A 21,212-nucleotide genomic window follows, 5' to 3' on the forward strand; every position below is an offset into this window, starting at 1 on the left:
TGCTCTGGGCCTGGCATATGATGTAGCTGGTCCTGGAGTTTCATACCTTGCTCGAGGCAGGATTAAGCCCGGGTAGCCTGTCGGGATCCACACTCCTTCCCATCAATAGCCTGCCTCTTGGAGAGTATTTTCTAGTCTAAGAGGCTGCCCCGCTGCAGAGCAGCTGGGGGGGTTCTTGTCCATAGAGCTACTTCCCAACACGCAATTCCACACAGTATGTGCTAGGGGATGGCAGCAGCGAGTGATTAAGGATGGCTAATAATTCTTAGTAGGAATCAGCTACTATCTAACAGATCATTTGAAAGAGGAAATTGGAAAGAGCCATGCCTAGCAGCGTACTCAGGGCCCGACGCCTCCCAAACGGCAGCGCAAGGCTACACTCTAATTTCTCTGATTTGGGGGTTCTTTTTTTTTTTTTTTTTTTTTTGTCTTTTTTGTGACCGGTAAGGATCGCAACCCTTGGCTTGGTGCTGTCCGCACCGCGCTCAGCCAGTGAGCGCACTGGCCATCCCTATATAGGATCCGAACCTGCGGTGGGAGCGCCGCTGGGCACCCAAGCGCCTCACTCTCCCGAGTGCGCCACAGGGTCGGCCCTGATTTGGGGTTCTTTAAGACTATAAAACAATTGCTGTTCTTTTCTGAAGGATGCTGAAGGAAACAACAAATTAGTAGAAAAATAAAAATGTAATTACCTGTTTACTGAGTCGTACCCATAACTTGGGCAACTCTCCTCAGGTTACATTTGGGAATATTTCATTTTCAACAGTGCATTCACCAACAGCAACATATCCTGAGCTTCTTTGACATTTCTCTTCCACCTCCTTTATCTTGTCTCAACTTACGGTCTCTGCCACTTTCTCTGATACCAGACTGAGTATAGCAAATGTTCAGGAGAAAAATGATAAGACACAGCCATCCATCCCTTCACACCACAGATACCCAAAGTGAATTCCTTTTCCTTCAGCTCTAGATAATCGTCCTGCTTTTAAAACCTAAGATGCTACACAGCTAGTGAGTTCCATGGGTTCCAGTAGCACTGATGTCATCTCTGTTCTCCCAGCTGCTCTTGAGCGTGTGGCACGAGCAATCGGAAAGCTGGCCCCCCAGTTCTTTGAAAGGGAGCTGATATGTGGGTTAGGGAAGGGATAAAGGAGAAAAGGTCCTGAGTTGCTGGGGATAATGAAGCTTTTAAGCAAATCTTGTAATTGATTTCTTTTTAAATCTTTAAACACTATTTAGGACTACAACAGGAAAACGATAGTAATCTAAGCTTGATTTTCAAGTTGCACGCTTTTTAGGAGAGTTATAAAACGGTGTACAATACTAAGACTAAGCCACAGTTTTTGAACCCAGGCAACAAAAGGCATTGGCAAAGGCCTTAGATAAGTAAGCAGTTACCTTTGAGAAGCTTTGGGAAGGTATTTACAGCCACTTTGTGTGGCTTTTGTTACTCTGTCAACTCTTCTTTATTGGCTTTGCTTGGCCTCCATAAAGACTTCAGTGCCATAGTTAAAGGCTTCCTTTGATGAGTGCTTCTATTTTTAATTATTCTTCTTCTTGAAAAACTCACTCTCAACTGAAAGAGAGGCATGAGGACTCCAGCTCTGCAAAGGCAAGGGTATGAGTTTGTTTGAAAATTGATATGCAGAGACCCAGATCCTCAACCTCATGAGAAGATAAGTGTGCATTCTGAGTACTTGCACGAGGGGATGGGTCCTGAAGACAAGAATTAAGTAAAAACCTATATACAGACCAGCGAGTGCCCCCCTCCAGCCCCCGACCCTTCCCCTCTACCCCAGCTTGGCTTCCAAAATATTGCCAGCCGGGCTGTCCCTGTGACCACCCACCCAAGCAGGAGAATGGAGAATTTCTCTTTAGAGAAAAGACCCACAGATACTGAAAATTGTGTCTTACCACATTTATTACACTAAGGTGAAACCCCCAGTCCACAGTTCCCATCCATGCATACAGACCTCCCAACCCAGCTCTTTAGGACATTGCTATGAAATGCACAGCCAAAGAAAACCAGGCGTTTGATGAAACCTCCATCATGAACGACAAAAAGCAAACAGAAAAAAGGAGCCAAGGAAGCAGTCAGGGGAGTAAAAGCTACTGCGGCTATGACATAAGACCAGAATGCTATAAAAAAAAAAAAAAAGGATTGTTCCAAGTCCAGGAGTTCTGGGAAATTAAAAATATAAAAACAGATATGCATATATATTCCTACATGCATGTATTGAAAGACCAAGTTGGGCACATCTCTCAGAAAGCAGACCCAAAAGGCAAAGATAAAAAAATGATTAGAAATAGAAAGAAAATGAGAGGATCAGTCCAGGAGGTTCGCCCTCTAAATACCGGGGGTCCAGAGAGGAAGGACAAGGAAGGCAAGCGGGAGAATCAGAGAAGAACACGGTCACCTCCCATAAGTGGAGGACAAGGGCGTACAGGCTGATGGGCCCATCAAGGCTTAGTACAGAATCAAACGAAACAAAAAGAAAAGAAAAAACAAGGAAAAGAAAGAGACCCACACCAAGACACTAAGACACAGCATCATGAAATTTCAAATAGCAGGGATTTATATAAAAATGATCTTGGGCCGGCCCCGTGGCACACTCGGGAGAGTGCAGCGCTTGGGAACACAGTGGCGCTCCCGCCGCAGGTTCGGATCCTATGTGGGACTGGCCGGTGCGCTCACTGGCTGAGCGCGGTGCGGGTGACACCACACCAAGGGTTGTGATCCCCTTACCGGTCACAAAAAAAGACAAAAAAAATAAAAAAAATAAAGATGATCTTAAAAGCTTTCAGAGAGGAGGTGGGGGGAAAGTTTACTCTAACAAAAAAAAAAAAAAGGATTTTGAGTCAGCATGGCACCAGTATTTGGAAGAGCAGAAGTGGGAATGCAATGAGACGACGCTTTCAAAACAGAGGGAGATCATTTCAGAACTGGTGATGTGGCAGGGCCTAACATCGAAAGCCGTTCACAGACACGCAGGGTCTCCCCAGAGCCTTTCCTCCTACGACCCCTCACCATAAGCACATAAATGAGGATCCGGGAGTCAGGAGAGACACAAAGGACGTCCCAGGCTGATGAGGAGGAGAGCAGCGGAGGGACCACCGTGCCGAGGGTCCAGAGCAAGGGACTAGACCATGGAGACCCTGGGGAGATGTCACCAAGAAAAGAACAAGCCCACAGACCACCTGATGTGTCTGATGGTGCCGAAAGGAATTTTCCAGCTTTGGCTGAGTTTGGCGATGGTTTCCTGATAGTCACATAGAAAACTGAACTCCCAGAAAACATAAAATTGCACAAAAAGGCAAGTTCATTATAGTACACGATGTGATTTGACTCAGGTGTGAATAACATTTGCATAGTCCCCATAGTGTTAATAGTTGACACGACAAAAAAGTAATGACTCTGTTGGACCGACAGTGGGAGCAAGGTCATGGGGAGGGGGCGTGTGAGTGGTGACCCTGCTCTGCGTGGGGAGTAAAGAGCAATGGCTAAAACTGGTAAGTCGAGAACTAGCAGAGAGGCTGGTTGCCAAGCAGTATGAGTTGCAGAGCGAAGGGAACAGCTCACGGTGATGAGTGACTGCAGGACAAGAAGATAGCCAGGTGGCAGGGCTGGCCCGGGACTAGTTTCTCATGAGCCTTATTTTCCTCATCCTTTACCACTTGCCATCGTGTAGACAGATTTCTTTAAAGACAAAGTTAAATGGGGGGAAGGTCCTCCCTCTCCTTGGCATATCTATTATCAGCTAATGAACATTGAGTGACCATTTCAAAATAATTGGTTTGTTTGTCCAAAAACAGATCAAGAAAAATCTCAATATTTACAAAACACAAAGACCTCTTTCTCATTTTGAAGACACCATGATTTAAAATATCTAAAATGATAATGGTAATAATGTTTAAATAGGTGAAATGATATCATATAGGAAGGCATTTATCAACTTAAGCAGGGTTCAGTCTCTTTTTAGGACTCGCAACTGGACAGATTTCTGTCATTAGAAGTACATGAAAGGATCAAACTGACAGGACTCGTTCTGCAGTGGCAGGTGTGCTAAGAGAAGGCCGTAGGGTTGAGAAAAGAATTGCCAAACCGATCCTGTCAGCCCATCTACCTCATCTTCCCTAACTATGGTCAGGGGCCTGGTAGCCTGAGATTGTACAAGGTTGTCACATTGGTGGGTGGGAGTAACTAGATTATGCATGTTCTGCTAATTATCCAGAATTCATTTTATAAGGACTATTTTCATCCTGTTTTCAAACTGAAGGTGATTCGAGCTATATTAGCCAACGCTAGAATAGCTTAAGATGCCTGGCACTTTTAAATAGTCTTCAGAAAGTTCGTAGGAATATTCATAGTATCTTTTAATTCTATTTTTCCACAAACTTTCTGAAGAACCCTTGTGTATTAGTCCATTTCTGTTGCTTGTAACAAAATACTTGCAACTGGGTAATTTATAAAGAAAACAAAGTCTACTGCTTAGCAGTTTCTGAGGCTGGGAAATCCAAAGTCCAGGAAACACATCTGTTGAGGGTCTTTCCTGGCAGTAACACAGGGGTCTTGCATGGCAGAATGGTGGAGCAGAGCGAAAGACTCTCACATGCGCTCCTTTTAAAGCCCTCAAAACCATGCCCATGACCACCATTATTAATTCATTCATTAGGGCATGGTCTTAAGAATCTAATCACCTCCCCAAAGGCCCCACCTTTCAATCATCACAATAGAATTAACCACTCTGTCAACACCGTCACAGTGGGGACCAAGTTTCCAATATCTGGAACTTTGGGGAACACAATTTAAGCTTCAATGAGTTTGGGGGGGCCATTCAATCCACAGCACCTTGTATGTTGAAAAGCATTTAGGCAAAAAGCTAATGTCTTTTTTTGACAAGCAAATTTTACAGTAATTTTTTCACATTGAAGAACCTACTAATGATATGATTGAAGAACAGGAACAGGACTTCTTGGTTTACAAAAGGTAATATAAATTTGGGTTATAGCTGTACTGGGTTCTACTATGATGATTAAGGCTTTCTCTTTTAATAATCAAAGTGAGGTTCCCAATAAAAATGGAAAGAAATGCTTACCTAACAATCTAAGGGCATTAAATCCAGAGAAAAGGAGGAAAAGGGTACTTCCCTTAACTTTTATTAGTATATGAGTTATTTCTGAGCTTTAGATCTTGCTATTGTGTATTTCAGCAGTGCTCAAATTGGTTGGTCTCAGGATCCCTTTATGCTTGAAGTTATTAAGACCCGAGGGCTTTTACTAGTGTAGGTTCTACCTATCGATATTTACCATATTAGAAATTAAAACTGAGAAACTTAAAAAATTTTATTAGTTTATCTAAGATCAATAATAAAATCATTACATAGTATATAAATATAGTTTTATGAAAAATAACTCTTCAAAAAATAGTGAGAAGAGTGGCATTGTTTTACATTATTGCAAATCTTTTTAATGTCTGAGTTAAAAGAATACTGTGGAATTCTCACATCTGCTTCTGCATTCAAACTGTGGCCATATGTTGTTTTTGATTGAAGTGCCTGAAGAAAATCTAGCCTCACCCAGATAGGCAGCTAGAAAAGGTAAGGGTATTTTAATATCCTCTTCAGATATTTGTGGATAGTCTCCGTGACAAGTGGTAGCTTTTTTGTTTTGTTTTGTTTTTTAATTTTTAATAACTGACTAATAATAATTGTATATATTTATGGGGTGCAAGTGATGTTATGATATATGTACACATTGTGGAATGATTAAATCAAGCTAATTAACATGTCCATCACCTCACATACTTATCATTTCCTTATGGTGAGAATATTTAATCCATGCATGATTTTGTAATATCATGCATTGGTCACTTGGAGAACACTGGATGACTGACTTGTGCAGATCTTCCAAATGTGGCACATTTCATTACACAACATCCAAAAAAACATTTGTAAATGTTTTTACGGCACTGTTGTAAAGCATCGCTGCCATCCACAGAGCTAGGAACAGAGTGACGGTGATCAGGACTGCTAAGTTGGGTAGGATCTATGACCAAATCCTCTTTCCCACTCTGGTCCTAGTCTTAACATGCAAACCAGTCCCCAGAGGTAAAGTCTTAGCATGCAAATCACTCCACAGAGGCAACTGCCCACTTCTCAGCAGGAAAATTAGAAACCGTTGCCGCTGCTGTTTAAAAAAAAATGTAGAAAGGCCAAGTAGTCATTATTCTTTTCCAGTCCTGTGTATGGTTGTGTGTGTATGTGTGCACGCACATGCATTTCCTCCCATATATGTAGAACTATACTAGGGTACTTCAAAAAGTTCATGGAAAAATGAAATTAAAAGATAATATGATATAAAAAAATGCTCAACATCACTAATCATCAGTAAATCAAAACCACAATGAGATATCATCTCACCAAGTTAAACTGGCTATTATCCAAAAGACAGAAAATAACAAATGCTGGAGAGGATGCAGAGAAAGGGGACCCCTGTACATTGCTAGTGGGGATGTAAATTAGTGCAGCCACTTTGGAAAACAGTATGGAGATCTCTCAAACAAAAACAATTACAGATAAAACTACCATACAATCCAGCAATCCCGCTACTGGGTATGTACCCAAAGGAATGGAAACCAACGAGTTGAGGGGACACCTGCACCCCACGTTTATTGAAGCTCTACTTACAATAGCCAAGAGTTGGAACCAACCTAAAAGTCCTTCCATGGATGATTGGATAAGGAAAACATGGTATATATACACAGTGGAATTCTATTCGGCCATAAAAAAGAATGAAATAATGCCATTTGTGGCACATGGATAAGCTTGGAGAAAATTATGTTAGTGCAATAAGCCAGGCACAGAGAAATACCACATGTCCTCATTCATGTGTGGAAGCTAAAAGAGTTGATCTCACAGAAGCAGAGAGTAGAGTGGTGGTTACTAGAGATTAGTGGGGGGAAGGGCAAGGGTGTTGGGGAGAGATTGGTCAGTGGATACAAAATAGTAGAAAGATGGGAAAAATGGGATCTAGTGTTCTGTAGTAATATAGGGAGACTACAATCAACAAAGTACTGTGCATCTTCGAATAGCTAGTTGAGATGACGTTGAAACACAAAGAAATGACACCTTTGAGGTGATAGATATACTAAGCACCCTGATATGATCATTGCACATAGTATGAATGTACCCAAATATCATATTGCACTCCATAAATATGCACAATTTCTATGGGTCAATTAAGAAAAATAAAGAGAGAGAAAAAGATAATATGAATCTTCCCATGAACTTTTTGAAGTACCCTCATATACCTGTTAAACCTTTCAAAAGCACCAATTGACATGACAAGAGAGTTGATACACACTCATTTTTCACTATATTACTTGCAACTTAAAAATGAGTGAGTTTAAATCATTCTTTCCCTCAGGCCTCACTCAGTCCTCTCAGACTCTGGCTACTTTCTCCTCTGGCAAAAGGAAATTTAAGCTCGTTTAGTGACAATTTCCTGTAACTCATGTCCTATAAGTAGAACTAAATCCTTCAACCAAGAGGCATCAGAAGCTACATATACTCTTTACTATCTACTCTATGATCACAAAAAGGAAAAAATCTTGGCCCACCGCTCACATACATGTATACATAATTAAAACAAGTTTCTCAAGACAATCTTCACCCTCAACAACTTGCAAGGCAAATTGATACTGCTAATATATTTCATTTTTTAATTATTATTTGATAGGACTTGACCCGTTAAATTGATTTCATGAGCCATGAATGGGTCACAGTTTACAGTTTTTAACACCCTGGTTTAGACTTTCATTTCTTACAGCCCGGTTCCTCATGGTTCAATTACAGGAAACGTGCTTGTGTAGCAGTTGCTAGAGGCTGCTGCTTGTTCCATCCGACACCTCTTCTCTTTTCTAAGACACCTTCCTCCTTTTCCCATGTGAACACCAGCCCGAGGCTTCCGGCCTCCGTTTGTTCTCCCAGACGAGTTTTCCCAAAGTAGGGAAGCGGGGTGGGGAGAGGACCACCATGGTATGTGAGACGATTTCAGGTGATATGAGGACAGCTATATTGTCGCATATCAGGGAAAAAATACATCTAGAACAGCAAAACCTGTGATCTCATGGAATCGTTGCCTAAGACAAGACTAGGTTTTTAAAAAAGTCAATTTAAATAATTGCACAGGTTGCAGAGGGGTATAATAAAAATGGCCCCTGCCTGGAGTTTGGGAAGCACAGCTGATGAGTTGAGACACTGTCATCGTCCCCCAGCTCTGCCCAGGCCACCTGCTCCTCCTCTCCCCCAAGTCACACCCGCAGCCACTCCAGTTACATACCGAAAGGTGCTTCTTTGGACAGCCAACTAGTATCTCACATCTGACAGATATTCTCCATTATTCTTATCGCCAACAGGCCCATTCCATCACGTTTCCCTGATATTCTCAGTCTCTCTTCTACGTATTTCCTCGTCTGTTGGCTTATTTCCTAATCCACAAAACCCAAACTATTTCTACCTCTGTGATACCTCTCACAATTGCTCACTTAATCTTTCCACCCATTGTAAAGACATCTTCAGTGTTCTCACCAATTCCAGGCCCCTCTATCACAACCGTCTCCTTCTACGCAGATATTAGACTATTTTATATTGCCAGAAACAATTTGAGGATACTCACGCTCACTTCTTAACACTCTACCATACGAAATCTAATTCCATTCGCTTAGCTCCCAGTGCCCTCTCCTGATCTTTCTTTAGCTTTTCTGCAAGAACACGCCACTCTCAGACACAGGCCTCCTGCCCACGTGTCCACGAGCATCCTGCCCTTCAAGGCTTTTCTCTGCCACAGCCGCCCTCCCAAACACCCTCCTTTCCTTGCTTCCTTCAAACTCTGCCCCAATACATCTCAAAGTATTCCATAGCATTTGTGTACACTATGCAGTTGCTATAGTTTTGGTTTGTTTTTTTTTTTAATTTAAACTCCTTTGTAATTTTTTACAGTGTGACATATGCCTAAATCTGGCTTGCACAATTAGATTACAGCCTTTACCTAATTAGAATATAACCTCCTGAGGGCAGGGCTTTTATCTGCTATAACACCCAAATATCACCTAGGACGTTTTGGACTGCAAAGCAGCAGAACTGGCTTGAAAGGATAAAGACATCTATTACCTCATAGCTACAGGTCCGGAGGCAGGGTAGGCCCCAGCCAAGTGAGACACAGGCCTGCTCAGGACCCAGGTGCTTTCTGTCTCTGCAGTGGCTTCATCTGAAGGTGGGTCCTCTGTAGCAATCAGGGCTATGTGTTTACCTGTAGCAAGATCAGAGTGGGGACGTGCACACATGCATGTGGGAGCTGGGTCTCTCCAGCTGGAAGTCCTCCCTTTAGTCCAGGATAGCTTGGGGGAGACTGTCACCATCACGACTCCTGTAATGTAAGAGTATATACCACAGCAAAATTCAGGTTATTCTAGGAAGGAAGGTAGAGGAAGGGGAACGGATGCCCAGAAAGCAACCAACAGTATCCACTGCAGCCGGCACAGTGTGCACACGGGAGGGGTGCATTGCTAACAAGAGTGTGCAGTTGAGCCTAAAGTAGCCTATATATTTAATATTAATATTTAATATTACATATGTAACCCATAATATTACATATATTGTATCTGTATAACATGTAGAATATATATTATCAATTAAGAAATAAATGAAATAAAATGATACATTTAGATAACAATCAGATTGTAAGTACAATACATTAAACACATAAGCATAGGTAAAATTATACAGTATCAGGGAACTGCAAAATAAAGAATTAAAGGTAAGAGGCACAATATAATGTGATTATTTATGTAGAAAATCTTAAGTGAGTTACCAAACAACCATTAGAACTTACAAGTGAATTTACCAAGGTCACAGAATATGAGGCTAACATATAAAAATCAATTATATTTTTATATGCTAACAGCAAACAATTGGGAAATAAAATTTTAAAAACAATTTTATTTACAAGAGCATCAAAAAATATAAAATACTTAGGGATTTACTTAACAAAAGATATGAAAGACCTCTACACTGAAAACTATAAAAGATTACTGAGAAAAAAACAGAGAAAACCCAAATAAACAAAAATATATACCATAGTCATGAATTAGAAAACTCAATGTTGTTAAGATGTGAATTCTTCCCAAATTGACCAAATGCAATCCCAACCAAAATCCCAGTAGGCTTTTTTTTTAATTCTAAAATGTATATGGAAATACAAAGGACTTAGAGGAGCCAAAGTAATTTTTTAAATGATGACCAAAGTTAGAGAATGTTCAGTGTCTGATTTCAAGACTTACTGTAGAACTATAATAATCAAGACACTGTGGACATGATGAAAGTATAGATAATATCAATGAACATATTGGAGGGTCCAGAGATAGATCCCCATATATATGGCCAATTGATTTTAGTTAAAGTGCCAAGGCAATTCAATGAAGAAAACAAAGTCTTTAACAAGCAGAGTAGAACAACTGGATATCGGTATGGGGAAAAAATGAACTTAAACCCTTATCACACATCATAATTAAAAAATGAAACCAAAATGGATCATAGACCTAAATGTAAAAATTAAAACATAAAACTTCTACAAGAAAACGTTGGTGAAAGTCCTCACAGTCTTGGGAAGGCAAAGATGTCTTAGATATGACACAAAAAGCATAACCATAAAACAATTAATTGGATCTTATCAAAATTTAAAAACTTTGCTCCTTGACAGACATGGATAGTACTGTGAAAAGGCAAGCCATAGCATGGGAGAAAATATTCACCCTATCTGACAAAGGACTTGCATGCTATATACATTGTATTATGTATTGCTATGTAACAAATTACAACAAACTTAGTGGCTTAAATCATGTAATTATCATCTCACAGTTTCTATGGGTCAGGAGTTTTCTGCTTTAGGATCTTTCATGAAGCTTGCAATTAAAGTGTTAGCCAGAACCAGGATTTCATCTGAAGGCTTAACAGGAAGGATCCATTTCCAAGCTCACATGGTTGGTAGCAGAATTCAGATCCTTGCAGGCTGTCAGACTGAGGGCCTCAGCTCCTGTCACAAGGGCCTCTCCAACATAGCAGCTTGCTTTGTCAAAGCCAGCAAAGGAGAGTCTGCTCGTAAGACAGAAACCACAACCTTATGCAGACAGAAGCCTAATCATGGAAATGATGGAAGTGATATCCCATCACCATTAGTTAGAAGCAACTCATTAGATCCAGTCACTCTCAAGGAGAGGGAATTATACAAGTGCATAAATACCAGGAGGTGGGGATCATTGGGGGCCATCTCAGAGTCTGCCTACCACACTCATGCAACTCAATAAGAACAAAAATCCAATTAAAAAATGGGCAAAAGATTTGCACAGTCACCTCACAAAAGAAGATATATAAATAGCCAATAAACACATAAAAAGATATCATTAGTCCTCAAGGAAATGCAAATCAAAACCACAATGAGAAACCACTTCACATCTACTAAAATAACTAAAATGACAAAAATGTTTAAAAGACTGATAGGATATGAAGCAACTGGAATGCTCATAAGTTGCTGGTGGAAATGTACAATAGTTTAGCCAGTCTGCAAAACTGGCAGTTTCTCATGTTAAACATACACCTCCCAAGTGATCCAGTCATTCTACTCCTTGGTATTCACCCAAAAGAAATGAAAGTGTGTTTATACAAAGACTTGACCATGAATGTTCATAGTTTTAATCTCAATGGTCAAAAACTGGGAACATCCCAAATGTCCATCAACAGGTCAATGAATAGACAACATGTGGCACATTTATACAATGGAATACCACTTAGCAATAAAGATGAATGAACTACTGATATACTCAATGATACAAATGAATCTCAAAATCAGTTTGCTAAGTAAAATAATCCAGTTGCAAAAGAGCATATATCGTATGGTTCCACGTAGAGAAAACATACATAGTGACATATAGACAAAAAGTAGATCCATGATTGCCTGGGAACATGAGTCAGAGGAAGGATGAACTAAACCACAAAGAAGCATGAGGAAACCTTTGGGGAGATAGAAATGTTTTCTTGATTTTAGTATTGATTTCACGTTAACTCATCAAAGTGTACACTTGAAATGGATAGTTTATTGTAGGTAAATTATACTATGATTTTTAAAAAGACACTAGAGATCATTCTTAAAAGATTTACGATTCAAGGTGTGCAGGTCCTGCATCTCCTTTAGCTGGCTCTGAGTCTTCAGCTCTCCCTCATCCATTCTGAGTAGCTACGTAACACTGTAGACAGCAAATGAAGGTCACAGAACGCCCCAGAGTCAAGTGCAGAAGTTGCAGTAGAGGCATTAGCAGGTCCTTTTATTTCAGCTTGAATATTGTGCTTCCTTTTGATCATTTTATGTAGAATAAAACATAACAAAAGTGGAAGTATTCTGTCTGAATGCTTTTTGTAACTTCGACCAGTTTGTGGCCAGAGTTCCCATAAATGGAGGGATTAAAAAGGGCTGAAAAACTATTAACAATGGTCTATTCTGAGAAGGGTTGAGAGAACGGCGGAGAGAGACTTCCTTGTGAGGTTACATCATTCTGTGCATTGCTTTATAACAGAAATATGACACATGTCAAAGTTCGTGACTTGGATGCATTAATAATTGAAAGGTTAATTGAACTCAATGAGCAATGCTTATTTTTTTTATTTGCAAAGTATGATGAGACAGTAAGAGTTGTCAGCCTCACAGAATGTAAGTATTTCACTCCTACTAAGTCATGTTAAATACAAAGTTAATGATAAAATATTTCAATTAGCAAACCACAAAAACAAATTTAAAGCTACTTGTGAAAGACAAGAGACATACATATTTCAAACCCTAATAAACTCCTCAAATCCAGAATTTGAAGGGTAACAAGCTAATCATGCTGACCCTATGTGTGTGGAGTGTTCCTATTTCATATCTTCTATGCCAATTTCTAATCATACCAGGGCATGTCCACTCAACAGATATTTTATTAACAAACTACCATGGTTCTTGGCACATGGCAGATATTAAATAAATATTTGCTGAATGAGTGACTGTCTTCAAAAGCTTAACATCATCTACTTTTTTGGAAGTTAGAAGATAATTTAACATAGACAATAAGGACTTTTTAGGTTAATCGGTTTTCTTCACCTCTTATTTAATCACACTTCCTTTGAAACAGGTTTTCAGCTGACTTGTTGAACTGTAGAAATTGGTTGCCATTCTCTCTGAAAAGATACTGTAGAATAAATGCTCTCTAAAGGAAATCATAAATAAATGTAAGGAAGGAACTAACTTTATTTTATAGTACCTGAAATTGTTATCTGAAAAAGTATCAAAATGAACAAAACCTTGGCATCCATGACAACTTGCTATTTTGTGGATTTTCTTCTTATTTCTTTCTGTACTCAGGCTCTGCCACATTGCATAGTTGTGTTACAAATGTTCTGTACACTTGCAGTTGAAATTTTGCAAATTGTTTTTTAAGGTAAATAATTTTGTAAACACTTCTGTTTACTTGTGTGTAAAAGAAATTAAAATGCTGGGTGTATTTATAATAACTTTATATCTTTAAAGTAGAACTATACTATATTCTTGCAAATGCAAAATAAACCAATGAGCTCTGTAAAAAAAAAAAGAACAAAACCTTTTCCCCAAATATATTGATTAGAGTCAATCAGAAGAATGAATAGTTATGGTGTTAAATATGTTACATTTTTTTAATTTCTAAAATTTTTAAAATTTCTACGCCTCTTTAAAAATCAATTGTTTCTGCTTAATAAAAACCAAAATTGTTGGGTGTTGGCAAGAGCTGGCAAAGCTCTCCATCAGTGTCCAAGCCAGTATCTCAAGTGCTGTCAGTGACCTCTAGTCCTCAGATACAGTCTATTAAAATAAAAATGCGTGCTGCCATTATTTCTTAGCACAGTCCCTTTTTTCTTCAAAATGTTAATTTCAACACCCAAGGGAAAGTGACTATAATCATTTCTAAATAGGAATGAGGTCCAAGGGAAGCAGGAGTAAATTGAATGAAATAATCTCTAAACCCATTTTCACTATTAAAGTCAACTGTTTACCCACCCACCCAGTTTTCACTACTTACTAAGAATGAGTTGATTTACTAATAATTATTGATTTACTAATAATTTCACTCAAATATTTTTTGAGTGCCTACTATGTGTCAGACACAGGCAATACAAAGATGATGAAAGAATCAGTCTTCCCCTTCAAAGAGTTTGCAGGATTTGGAAGAGACAGAAAAGTAAATCCCAGTCCAGTGTGTTAACTGCCATGTAGAAGTATTTGGGTTAAGAGAAGCAATTAACCAGACAAGCGGTGAGAAGAGGTCAAGGATCAGGGAAGGAAGGAAGGGAGGGCGGGGAAGGAAGAAAAGAAAAAAATCAGGAAAGGCTTTCTCATGAAGACTGAGCCGAATCTTAAAAGAATGAATAGGAACAGCCACGTGATGGGGGAAACAGGGAGAGAGGCCAGAATGTTCGAGAATCTCACAGCAGTGAGTGTGCAGTATTTTCCAGGAACAATGCATTAAGGTTTAAGGGTAGGGTGCACAGAGGGAATTGGCAAGAGAAGGTGAAGAAATGACATGATCAGGCCCTTCCTCCCAGCTAAGGAGTATGCACAAAAATCCTAAAGGTTCCTGAGATTCGTGGAATGGTTGTAAACAAGGGAGTAACAAGAATAAGTCTGGGCTGGCTGGTTAGCTCAGTTGGTTAGACTGCCACAGCCAAGAGTTCAGATCCCCTGCAGGACAGCTGCCAAAAAAAAAAAAAAAAAGACTGTATCTTTAAAAGATCACTGTACTGGGGTTCTCCAGAGAGCTAGAATCCACAGGAGATGACAGACAGACAGACAGATAGATGAGAGATGGATGGATGGATGGATATCTACATAGATATATAGACAGCTATACATATGAGAGATTTAGCAGGGAAATCAGCTCACACATTATGGAGCCCGAGAAGTCCCACGACAGGCCATCTGCAAGCTGGAGATCCTGGATGCTGGTAGCGTGGCTCAGTTCAAGTCCAAAGGCCTCAAAAACCAGGGAAGCTGATGGTATAATTCTCAGTCCGAGGCCAAAGGCCACAGGGGGCTGCTGGTGTAAGTCCTGGAGTTCCAAGGCCGGAGAGGCTGGAGTTCTGATGTCCAAGAGCAGGAGGAAGAGACTGTCCCAGCTTCAGGAGAGAGAGGGGAAATCCTTTTCTCTCCTTTTTTGTTCTATTGGGTCCCCAGCCGAGCTGATGGTGCCCACCCACATGGAGGACAGATCTTCCCCACTCAGCCGATTTTCTCTGGAAACACCCCCGCAGACACACCCAGAAGTAATGCTTTACCTGTTCTCCGGGTATTCCTTAATGCAGTCAAGTCGACACCCAGAATTAACCATCACAGTCAGTCTGGCCACCAGGTAGCAAATGGACTAGAGAGGGGCCAGACAAGAGGAATTGAAGCTGTTCCACGAGCCAAGCACGCGATCACAGAAGGCTGAACTAAGGTAGTTGCAGTGGGGATGAAGTCAAGTGGGTGGCCTCGAAAGAGACTAAGTGGACTCGGGGACTGCTTTAGGTGGACGGAGTTTGAATCATTTGTAGAAAAGTCAAACAGAGACAGCAGGAGGCAGCGTGGCACTCAGGAGAGGACAGAGGCTGGGACTGAGGCTCAGAAGCAGTGGCACAGAGGCGGGGTGGGAGCTGTCTGGAGGAGGCTGCTCCCGTCCAGGCGCTGGGAGAGTTTTACGTCGCATTGCACCCTATGGAGGACACCCTTGCTGAGCAGAGCAGAGCCCAAGGAAAACAGCAGGGGATGCATAGCAGCTGCAGGTTCTGGATGCTAAATTATTCAGGAGCTCCTTTTCCAGTATTTAAGGTTGATTTATTTCCTGCAGTAGCTATTTAAGATTTTTTTTTTTTTTATGGCAGAGAAAACTCATATCCGACCTTGGTGCATGAAGATGCTTTTCTGGCAGTCGTTTTATGATTAAGTGTTCAGGCTGAAGTTTTCCCTTCCAAGAGTCATTCAAAATACTGTATTTTACTATACCTGGACACAATTATATAAGACAAATCTTCATAATTTAGCACTTTTCACCAACCAAAAAGTCACACTCGTAATGGCCCCATGTTTTTCAGGCCTTCTCTCAGGGCCTTATGTTCCCTCCCAGCACTGCAGAGTCCAGTGACCCCAGCCTGGCTGCAGAGGCCAATGGCTTACAAGCAGCAAGGTCTCCCATGCTGAAATGGCACCAGGCCCAGCTAGGAAAACCTGGCACTGCTGTGCCATGGCATGCCCGTCTGTTTCCCCTGGAGAAATCGAGCTGGATTATCAGGAGGGTCAAGGTGGTGGGTTTTGTCTGCTCTGCTGCATCGAGCATGCCTGGTGCTGATGGACTGAGAGAGGAGATGGTTTCACAACGCAAGCCCCTGCTCTCTGCACGCAGGACGCTGCCCAGGCCCTTCCCTCTCCCCGCCTCCTCCACCGGCTTCCCTGCCTGCCTAAAATAGCTAAGATTAAATCTGGCATAAGGCTGTTGAGACTTTGAGAAAACATCACCATGAAAGGGCAACTGGTGACCACCAACTTTAAATTATTTGTGCTAACGAATCTCTCCCTTTCTTGACCCTGTGAACATTTATGTACACACCTAAAAGGCTCCAAAAGCCCTCAAATTCTTGAAATTGGCTTAGTGTGCTATAGAAAACAATTTCATCTGTCTTTTTCTAGTGTTCTATGGCTTCCTTCTCTGTAAGGAAGAAAACGTGGGATGTCTTACTAAGTGGAAATAAATTGAACCACACTAGCATATTACATAGAAACGTTTTTATTTTAAGCTACTCCTGTACTGCCATTATTAAGAGAAGTAGCATAAAAAAATTATTATTTTTTAAAATTTCTATCCTCTGTTAACTTCTACAATGATGTTATAGGTCTTTTTAGACTGTGGGCCACTTTTGCAGGAGTTCAGCCTCCTGAGACACATTCTTCTGTTTGCTGCCTATTTCTGCCTCCCAAAAAACAGCCCGGCAGAATTACAGGAGAAATGCATGATTCTCCTGATCACTAAACACCAACTAGAGATTTCTTTTCTTCATCATACTAAAATTACCGTAAGAAACAAATGTAGACTTTTTAAAAGAGGATGAAAGACATTTCTACTATGTACCACCAAACTTTTTAAAAAAAATTAAACTTTCCTTTTTGAGATTATTGTATATTCACATACAGTTGTAAGAAATAATGCAGAGATTCTGGGTACACTTTACCCAGCTTCCCCCAATGGTAACATCTTGCAAACTATACAAGGGTACTTCAAGAAATTGGAACCCTCATATACTGCTGGTAAAAATGTAAAACGGTGCAGCCACTGTAGAAAACAGTTTGGCAGTTCCTCAAAATGTTAAACATAGAGTTACCATATGACCCAGCAATTTCACCACACAGTATATAGCCAACAGAAATGAAAACATATGTCCATACAAACACCTGTACATGAATGTCCATAGCAGCATTATTCATAATAGCCAAAAAGTGGAAACCACCTGAATGCCTATCAACTAACAAATGGATAAATAAAATGTAGTATATCAATACAATGAAATATTATTCAGCAATAAAAAGAAATGAAGTGCTGATACGTGTTACAACATGGATGAACCTTGAAAACATTTTCTAAAAGCCAGCCATAAAAGATGACATATTGTATGATTCAATTTCTATGAAATGCGCAGAAAAGGAGAATCTATAGCAACAGAAAGCGGATTCACGGTTGCTAGGGCTGGGTGTGGGGGGTAATAAGCAGGTGCTGCAAAGTGACTACTAACAGGTACAGCGTTTATCTTTAGGATGATGAAAATGTTGTTAACTTAGGTAGTTGCACAGCTCTGAATATACCGAAAATCATAGAATTGTACACTTTGAATGGGTGAGTTATTTTATCATGTGTGAATTATATTTCAGTAAAGATTTTAAAAATTAATCCAAATTGTCATTTCCTCCACACAATCAAACCAGCTTGGCTTGGCTCATGGGGGAAAATATAACATGATATCTCAAGCAGGATGTTGACGTTGATACAGTCAAGATGCTGAACAGTTAGTTTCATCACCACAAGGATCCCTCATGCTGCCCTTTTATAACCATAGAAATCTCTGTCCTCCTACCCCACCCCTGACCCCACTAATCTGTTCTCCGTTTCTGTAATTCTTTCAAGAGTGTAATATAAATGGAAAGTATGTGACCTTTTGGGATTGGCTTTTTTCACTCAGCATAATTCCATGCAGATTTATCCAAGTTCTTGTATGTATCAGTAGTGCATTCCTTTTTATTGCTAAGTAGTATTCCATGGGATAGATGGACCACAGTGTGCTTAACCATTCACCCATTGAATGACATCTGTTATTTCCAGTTAGGGCTATTATAAATGAAGCTGCTATGAGCATTCATATACTGGTTTTTGTGTTTATGTGAGGGTACTTCAAAAGTTTGTAGAAAAATAGAATTGAACAACAATACAAATCTTTCCATGAACTTTTTGAAGACCCCTAGTAAGTTTTCATTTCCCTGGGGATAAATGCCCAAGAGTGCAATCAATGTCACATGGTAGTTGCGTGCTTAATTTTATAAGACACTGAAAAATTGTGTTCCAGCGTGGTGGTTTCCTTTTGCATTCCCACCAGCAATGTAGAAGTGATTCCGTTTCTCCACATCTTCACCAACATTTGGTGCTGTTACCTATCTGTATTTTAGCCATTCTAATAAGTGTGTAGTGATATCTCATTGTGGCTTTAATTTGCCTTTCTCTAATGGCTGATGATGTTGAACATCTTTTCATGCACTTATTTGCCATCTGTATATCTTTTTCGGTGAAAGAGCTCTTCGTGTCTTCTGCCTGTGTTTTAACTGGATTGTTGTCTTTTCTTTTCTTCTGCTGAATATTGAGAGTTCTTTATGTATTCCAGACAGTAGTAATTTGTTGGCTATGTGGTTTGCAAGTACTTTCTTCTACTACGTAGCTTGCCTTTTCATCCTCTCAACAGGATCTTTCACAGAGCAAAAACTCTTAATTTTAATGAGGCCCAATTTATTAGTTTTTCCTTTTATAGACTGCATTTTTGGTGTCAAGTCTAACTTTTGCCTAGCCCCAGGTCCCAAAGATTTTCTCCTATTTTTTTCCTAAGAGTTTCATAGTTTTACATTTTGTTTTTGAATCCATGATCCAATTTGAGCCAATTTTTGTATAAGGTGTGAGACTTAGGTTGAGGTTTATTTTTCTGCCTTTTGATGTACAATTGCTCTAGCACTATTGCTTTTACATCTTTACCAAAAATTGGCTTGCCATATTTACATGGGTCTATTTCTGGTTTGTCTATTTGTTTCTATTGATTTTTATATCTGTTTGTCTGCCAATACCACATAGTCCTGATTACCATATAGCATGCTTTAATACTGAGTAGACTGATTCTTCCTACTTCATTCTTCTCTTTCAAGATTGTCTTAGGTATTCTAGAGTTGTGCCTTTCCATGTAAATTTTAGAATAAGTTTGTCTGTGTCTACAAGAACCTTCTTGGAATTTTGATAGCAATTGCATTAAATCAAAAGATCAACTTCGGCAGAACTGACATCTTTGCTATGTTGGGTCTTCCAATTTATGAGCATGGGATGCCTCTCCATTTACTAGCTCTTCTTTCATTTCATCCACATTATGTGATTTTCAGCCTACACATGGTTTCTTAAGTTTGTACCCAAGTATTAGCTTTCTTTGCAGTGACTATAAAAGGGACTAAGTTTTAATATCAGTTTCCACATGTTTATTGTTAGTATGTAGAAATGTGATTGATTTTTGTGTGTTGATCTCGCACCCTATGACCTTGCTACACTCACTAGTTCTAGGAGTTATTTTATAGATCCCTTGGGATTTTCTATGTAGATAACTATGTCATCTGCATGGTTTTATTTTTTCCTTTCCAATCCGTATGCCTTTTATTTCATTTTCTTGCCTTATTGCAGTGGCTAGAATCTTGTACTATGTTGAATAAGATTAGCAAGAGCAGACATCCTTGCCTTGTTCCCGAACTTAGAGGGAAAGTATTGTCTTTCACTAGGACATGCACTGTAGATTTTTACCATGACACATCTTACAAAATTAGTTTGTCTTCTTTTCCTCTCCCCACTCCCTTCCTTTTTTTAAGGAGCAGTGTTAAACTTAGAGATTGGCTCAACTGAGAGGACAAGGAAAAAAAAGCAGGGCAGAGAACTCAGTACTTCCTCCTTCAAGCTACCTGCAAGAATGACAGCACCAACTTCCTTTCAGGAGTTTGGGGCCCTTCACAGCTCTAATCAGCTGGCCCCCGTAGATGGAGCAGAAATTGGCTGTTAGGCAGGAGGGCCTCAGTCCCCTCCCGGGCCTGTCCTGCTCCTCTGGGCGGTAGCTGCCAGCTGTGCTGCCTGCCAACCTGAGTTGGTGATAGGAGAGTCTCAGATACCCAGATCCAGGGTGACAGGAGTGGCCGGGGCCCAGATTTAGATGGTGTGAGCTTTTGGCCGCAGCTCCCCAAAGGAGCAGAGAATCGGCCGTGAAGACAGGAAGCACCTTGAGAGCTCCACGGCTGGAGAAAACTGACAGCAACCAAGTGCCTCTAAATACGTGTAGCCCACGGAATAATGATTTTAAGGGGGACGAGGGCAGGCAGTTGACAATCTTTAAAAAGGCCCAGCTCGCCCCGGGGTCCCCCGGGCTGGCCGCGCCCACACCTGCGCAGGCTCACCTGCCGGCTCGTGCCCACCGTGGGTGCGGCCAAGAGGGGCGCCGGGGCGCCGATGGGCAGGCGGGCCTCTCCCGACGGCCGCAGGGGGGCGCCCCGGGGTCCCCGTCCCACGCCTCCTCCCCGGCGGGCCGTACCAAAGGCGCGGCGGGGCCGGGGGAGCGGAGCGTTCCACTCGCGGAGGGGCACGCGGGCGGCGGCGGCGGCGGCGGCCTCGGGCGTGTGGGCCGCGCGCCCGCCCCGCCCCGTCCCCGTCCCCGGCCCCGCCGCCGCCTGCGTCCGCCCGCAGGCCCCTCCTCCCGGCGGCGCGGCGGAGCGAGGCCCGAGCGCTCGGCCGAGCCCGGCGGCCGGGGACGAGCGCCCAGGCTCATGCTGATCCCTGTCGTCCTCCTCCCCCT

The 21,212-nt window shown here is 41.2% G+C and overlaps 1 protein-coding gene across 2 annotated transcripts in view; it reads left to right on the forward strand.

The window, feature by feature from the left end:
- Positions 1-21,212, forward strand: part of PRKAG2 (protein kinase AMP-activated non-catalytic subunit gamma 2) — a 153,636-nt gene that overhangs the window by 76,470 nt on the left and 55,954 nt on the right. The gene's annotated exons all lie outside the window — the stretch shown is intronic.

The sequence above is a fragment of the Cynocephalus volans genome, chromosome 6 (genome assembly GCF_027409185.1).
Source record: "Cynocephalus volans isolate mCynVol1 chromosome 6, mCynVol1.pri, whole genome shotgun sequence".
In the NCBI taxonomy this organism is placed as follows: domain Eukaryota; kingdom Metazoa; phylum Chordata; class Mammalia; order Dermoptera; family Cynocephalidae; genus Cynocephalus; species Cynocephalus volans.